Genomic DNA, 7000 nt, shown 5'->3' on the forward strand with positions numbered 1-7000 from the left:
AAGGAGAAAAAAATTGCTCTGTGAGACTTGCGACTGTGTGAGAGAAGACATGTGATATGAAGGGAACAGGGAGCAAACGAGGGAGAAAGGATGAGCTGGAGAAGAAAACTAGTTGCCAGGAGAGAAGAGCAATTACTGTTGGCAGGAATTTATGTAGATGCCAAATAAAGTCTTGGTAATTCTGATATCTAAAAAATAAAATAAAATAAACCTAAAACACATGGTTTATAGTAATCTCTAATTTTATAATGTGAACAGGCTATGTTATATTTTATATGCATAAAATACATGTACAAATGCAGAGTAGTATACACTGGGTCTAGTATAAACAATTGATTTCCAGGCCCATCTATATGAATATTGATCTAACATTTAACATATGGATATTTGACAGAAAAAATAATGATATAAAAAAGCCGTGCAGGGATGGTGCACGCATTTAATATTAGCACTTTGGAGGCAGAGGAAAACAGTTCTTTGTGAGTTCGAGGCCAGCCTGGTCTATAGAGTGAGTTCCAGGACAGCCAGGGCTACAAAGATAAATGGTTTAAAATAAAATCATTTTAAAAATATATTAGTACTGGAGTGGGGCAGGATCTGTTTGAGCTTTGGGGCAGGTGTGAGCATGAACTGCAAACAAGTGGAGGTCAGAGGAGAATGCTCACAGACCATTTTCATTTTCCCCTATGAGTTCAAGGACTGACCTCAGCCTTTCCCGTTCATGCAACAAGTGGAACCATCCTGCTGGGCAAAGAAAGGAAATCCGTAAGATAATAATATGGCATATTACTATGATATATTATGACCGATGCTAAAACTCTTCATGCAGGAAATGGTAATTTATGCTAGAATTCTATTTTACAGTCCAAATGCTGTAGAAAAGAAAGACCAGTCAGGATTCAAAGAAAGATGATCCAAGCATATCACAAATATGCAGACATAAATGAATGGCGCTAAAATCATATTATCTTCAAGTGCAGCTATATGTTATGTAGCAATATCTGAGGCCAATGGCCCACTACTACATACATCATTGGTAGAATATTTGCCTAATAATATTGTAGTGGCTATAAATATAGTGTTTGTGTGTCCTATTCTGTTTATACAATGAAAATCAGGTAAGAATATATTTCTCAGAACATAATTATGTGGTTACATGGCATATCACATTGGTCTTCAGTGTTAAAATTTGTGACTGGCAGAATCTCATTTACATGAAGGCAGTTAAAACACAATAATGATTACATCAGAAAACAAAAGACTAAAATATTCAAATCAACTTCCTTTGTTTAACCCAAAATTTACATCTCAAAAGTATGTCAAAACAGAACCAATCAACACTCTTTTACTCAACAAAGAAGAGAAATGAGTTTTCTACATTTGTGATGTGACGCAAAATACCTCTTTATAAGCAGCACATTAAATAAAAAGTGATTCAAGGAGCATTCTTTCATGAATGTGAAAACTGAAATCTGCAGTGATTTGTACAAAGAAAATGCTTTCAATTATCCATTTATCAAGGATGACGAAGTCACTGGATATGTTTGCATTTCTTTATTAATTTGGAAAATATGCAAAACATCAGTTCTTAGGAAATACTCATACAAATTAAATATTACCCAATAAGCATGTTTTAAACAAAGGCTATATCACTAAGTTGAAATTTTCTGAAGTAGGTACATAATGATATCAGATTGTCTAAAATCAAGAAAGTGGTTCTAACTGAAAAAAATTTAAATTGTGTAAGTCCAGATATTGCCCCCATTCATTATTTAGCTACGCAAAGAAAAATAAACAGATAGGACACAGTGAACACAAGATAATTATATCAAAAGTACAAATTACAGAATCCTTACCAGTTTAATTTTAGAATTATGCCACTAGCCCCTGATATGGATATGAAATAATAATTATTTTATGTTGAGCTAAATGGCCAGATTTATAATCAGCAAAAGACATGCAAATTAACAATTGGATTCTTAAAAATTTGAACATTTTAAAGGTAACTTTAGCTTTGACATGAAATATCAGGTTGAAAGCATAATTTCCAAGAATTGTATTGTATATATATATATATATATTCATGCTTCATTACTAAATATATTTAAGAATAGTCTTAGGTGCACATAAAAACTGAGTTTGAAATGTCAAGAAATCAAATAAAACTTCTGTTCCCACCAACTTATCATTTTCCATACTCTCAACCTTTTGTACCCCCAACCGGACATTGCTATCATTAATGAATTTGCATTGGGATTATATATACATATATATACATATCTATGCATACATAGCCACATATATACATATACGCACATATATACATCTATATGCATTGCTCTGAGTCAGGAGGATAGCCTAGATGGCCTTGGAGCTACTGCTATCCTCCTGAATCAGGGCAATGCCTACTTTTATCCTTTTTAAATTACATATTTTATTTGCTCATACAAAAAATAATTAGTAATGATTATTATTTGTGGTAACTATGAGACACATATTTTGCAAACATCTTCACCAGTCTGTGGCTTGTCCACTCTATTCCCTTACTAATACCTTTCATTAGTTTGTCATATAAACTTCCTGCGATTAATTTTAATGAAGCCTATCTTGTTTATTATTTATTTTGTGGACCTACTCTTTGGTGTTCCCCATTGAAAGTCATGACCAAACTCAAGGGCTTTAGCATACTATACATGAAGCTAGGAATGCAATCTAAAGTATTTCTATAATCTCTTTCTTAAATGTTTTGTAAGTTTCATCCACAAACACAGGTGACCTCTATGGCTTCTACTTTAGTAAGCTATTAAGTCCTGATTCAATTATCTTAAAGGATGAAGGCTGATTTGGGTATATGTTAATATTCTTGGCCACTTCTGGGTCCATGATTCGGTTCTGGGAATTAATTTGTAGAAAACATGTCGATATTATTGCTTCAAATATTATTCTATCCCTTTCTTCTCCTCCTCGTATTCCCATGGAGCATCTGGTTTAACATTTTTAACCATCTCATGCTTCTTGGATATATTACTCTGAGGACTCTTTATTTCCTTCCTTTTCTTATCATACCTCCCACTACCTGGTTATGTTTCTGTTTCTGCTTTTTATTCCTAGTTTGCCTGTCTGTGTGTCTTTCTTGAAAATAATATGTCTCACTTTGTTGACAGGCCAGTATCATCCACCTTGTTTTTATTCTTGAGTCCTTTTCTTTTTCCCGTTTCTATTTAGGATGTTTTCTTTGTTTTTCAATTTTCATCTTCTGAGTTTTCACCTTTGTGTGGTGTGGCTGTGTGTGTGTTAAAGGCACACACACACACACACACACACACACACACACACACACACACACACACGGGAGAAAGGGAAGATGTTGTTGTTTACTACTTTGAATTAGGATCATAGAAGAATTGTACAACTTTAGGTCCATAAGTGACTGGATTTCACTGGATTTTAAAGAAAAAGCATCTATCAAACTGAACAGAGACAAGAAAGTCTTAGCTTCCAGCATACTAGTATTTGAGTTTTCTGAAAAATAACAAAGAACTCTAAAGGATTAGAGTATAGGTTTAAATGGACATTGGGAGGGGAACATATAGTATAATTGCATGTGATTTTGTCACAAGCAAAAATTTAGATACATTCACTCACAATGATTTGAACAGGAGAATTATAATACCCTAAAGAAAATGTGCCCTATTTTCTCCCCTGTGCCTGCATAAAGAATATTATATTTTACCTGCTTTCATTGGTATAACCAATGTATGTTGTCAAAACTGAAATTCAGCAAACACTTCACCCTCTACTTGGTGAAAATGATGACATGTCATTTTAAAATTGCTGCACTTAGAAATATGACCTTTCAGCAGCCAGTGAATCAACCTATGTGTTCTATAATTCTACAAACACTATTTGGGGCAATTTTAATGGTAATTTGATTTTATAAACAATAAATCAAAAGCACAAGAATATCAGAAATTTGTATGTTCATATAAGTGAAAGAAACAGAATGTGGTATACTCATATCAAGGGACAAGTTTTCCTATATAATTAACTCGGCCGCCCACTTTATTCTGATGTCTTATCCAAGTTTTCTAGAAGCACAGGGAACAAGCACGTTATCATCTTATCCCAGAACTAAATGGTAATACGCTTGAGTTCCCACTTTATTAGAACATGTGAGTGGTGGTAGTAGATTGTGGCACCCAAAATAATTCCCTCTTTCTGAGTAACCACATGCATTAGGCATAGTAAGCTCACTAAAGAGGGTATTCCATTAGACCCTTACAGAAAAGCAGAGGTCTGAGAATAGTGGTTTCTGAGAATAGTGGTTTCAAGTCCCTTATGAGCTAAAAAATAGATTACCTGTTCTTTTTTTTAAATCAGAGTTTATTTTAGTCCACACTTGAGATACAGAAATTTTTCTTTTTTTTGTGTATGGAAAAAAAGTAGTCAAATTAACATTTTCTGGATACATCTTACTTTATTCTCATGTAATTCCTGACATGTCATAATTAGGGGCAATAATCAGGAATAAACTTAGGTGTAACTTCCTCTTCTATATTTCCAGTTGTGGATAATCTGTTCTTTATAGTTTATGCCACAGTCATATCTTATTTTAAAACTGAACTTAGATCAACTAATTTTTTCTTATAAGCCTGTAGGCTCATTTTATTGAATATGATTCTAAAAAATGAAACCTTAATCTCAGAGCTTTAATAAATAATGATTTTAATGGGAAACATTTTAAATAGAATGAGATTTGATATTAATATTACATTAACTTAAATACTTATTTCTAAAACACAACCTATCATTTTATAACATATTGCCTGCCCTCATTCCATAGTATAAGCTTTGTTTTCCTAACTCTTTTAACATTACATTGTAATGTTTAGCTCTAAGTCAGTCAAACACAAGGTTTGACCATGTAATATTGTTTCAGAATAACACAATACATTAAATTTTTATAAGAAATTATATTTTAGGCATTAGTGCAATAATAAAACATGAACACAGACACACAAAAGACTATGGCCTCACCCAGAATAATGAAAATATGAGATGCTATTTTACTGAAACTTCTAATAATTATCATCTCACTGCTGCATTGATTTTTTACTTTTCTCTAAGTGCCACTAAAATAAGAACCTATTTTCCATTATTGCAGTCCTGAAACTGGCATAGTGCTCCAAGAAAGGGAAATGAAGACTACTTAAGTATCACACTCAGTGATTCTTCACTGCTTATTCATTCTGGGTAACAGGAAAAGTGTGAACTTTTTAAATCCGATTTTGATGGTGAATATTTGGTTAACAGTAGAAGTTGGCAATTAGTGCTTGACTTTTAAAGTATAATGTTTGCAAATCTATCTTATTTATGATTCCATTATTCTAGATATTTTTTATTATATCCTAAAATTAATTTTTAAATTTTATCTACATCTCAAAATATGGAACATTTTAATATTTATGCATTATTTTGTGTACGTAAATCTGTGTCCTTTAACCACTATTCTTGGGGAAACTGAGATGCAACTGACCTGAAAAGTCTTCATATGTACTATTTCTCCTATCAAGATGCCAAAGGACACAATCAGCCAATAGCCCCACCCACATGAGGCCCATGAACCACAAAATGACCAGTGTGCATGTGCTCAAAAGTGTAACAGTGATAATTATACGTTGGTGGCAAACAATAACTCTCAAATTGGACTGAAGACCCGCTCTATCGAGAAGTCATGCATGGTACTAGTAGCCGAGCCATCATTGGCGTGGCTGTGGAACCTAAACATGAGGTGAGTAATTTCACTTTCCTAAACTAGCATGATTCTTAACTGCATTTTAAATACTCATACCCACAGATCTCTGTAGCTTCTAGGGAAATTTTAATCAAGCAGCATGGCTGGCTTGTGAAGGAATCATATCCAAAGACCTTCTAGGTCCATGTGATCTGATTGGCATGCAGACATGCTTGAGATTACAGTATGATATGGCTTGAATTCAGACACGCTCTTAGTATATGCCTTTAAACCCAAACATCAAAGGTAAGATTAGTTTACAGAAGGAAGCAGCCATGGTTTAACATGATGTCTTAATGAGAGACAGGCAAAGTGAGGAATCAGAGAAAGATTTGACAGAATGAGTCAGAGATAGGATACGCCCAACTCTTATGAGAACAGGGCAGGAAAGAGAGGCTTCTTCAGGAAAGCATAGGGAGAGAGAGTTTCTTACTGGGACACTTTTACAGAGACAGGTTACAGAGTGAACAGGCTAGACACATGTGAAGACAGAACAAGCAACATAACAAGAAGGAGCCAGACAATTAAAACATATTACCACAATTAGTTTGAGGCCAAGAAGAAAAACTCAGTCAGAAGCCAAAAGAAGCCAGTTTGAGTCAGCTTGGTGAGACTCTGAGGCCAGAACAGCAGGGTTGAACCAGGCACCAGTGAGAGTTGAGAAGGCTTAGGAATAGCTCTCATCTCATCCCCTCATCCGAGGAAATAAAAACATTTACAGTAGCACTCGCCCCTTATTAAAGCAACTTCTTTTTGCCTCAGACGAAGTCCATTACAGAATGCCACAACTGGTCAAAATTCAGAAATCATTTAACTGTGGGACACGTGGTTCCAACTGACAAGTGTGAAATATCCCTATACCATAGGCTCAGGAAACATCTCAGAAGAAAGGATAGAAATATTGTAATATCCAGGACAGGAACTCTACTGTGACATCATATTTCTATATAAGACAAGGAATCTGAGATAATGGAATCTCAACAACATGGTAGCTAAAACAAGACCTAAACAGTGTCAACTATAGTTGGCATGCCATCGTGGATAGGAAAAGTCTCAGAGGTTCCACTCATAGTTGAAGACTATCTATAAGCAGTTAATGACTGCTAAAAGAGGGAGAATAAGTATTCTCCTGGAATGAGCCTGCTGGCTGCCTATCTAATACTTGATGACTAACCCTAGAAACACATACGTAGGAACAATGCTAAA

The sequence above is a fragment of the Acomys russatus genome, chromosome 8 (assembly GCF_903995435.1).
Source record: "Acomys russatus chromosome 8, mAcoRus1.1, whole genome shotgun sequence".
Classification (NCBI taxonomy): Eukaryota; Metazoa; Chordata; class Mammalia; order Rodentia; family Muridae; genus Acomys; species Acomys russatus.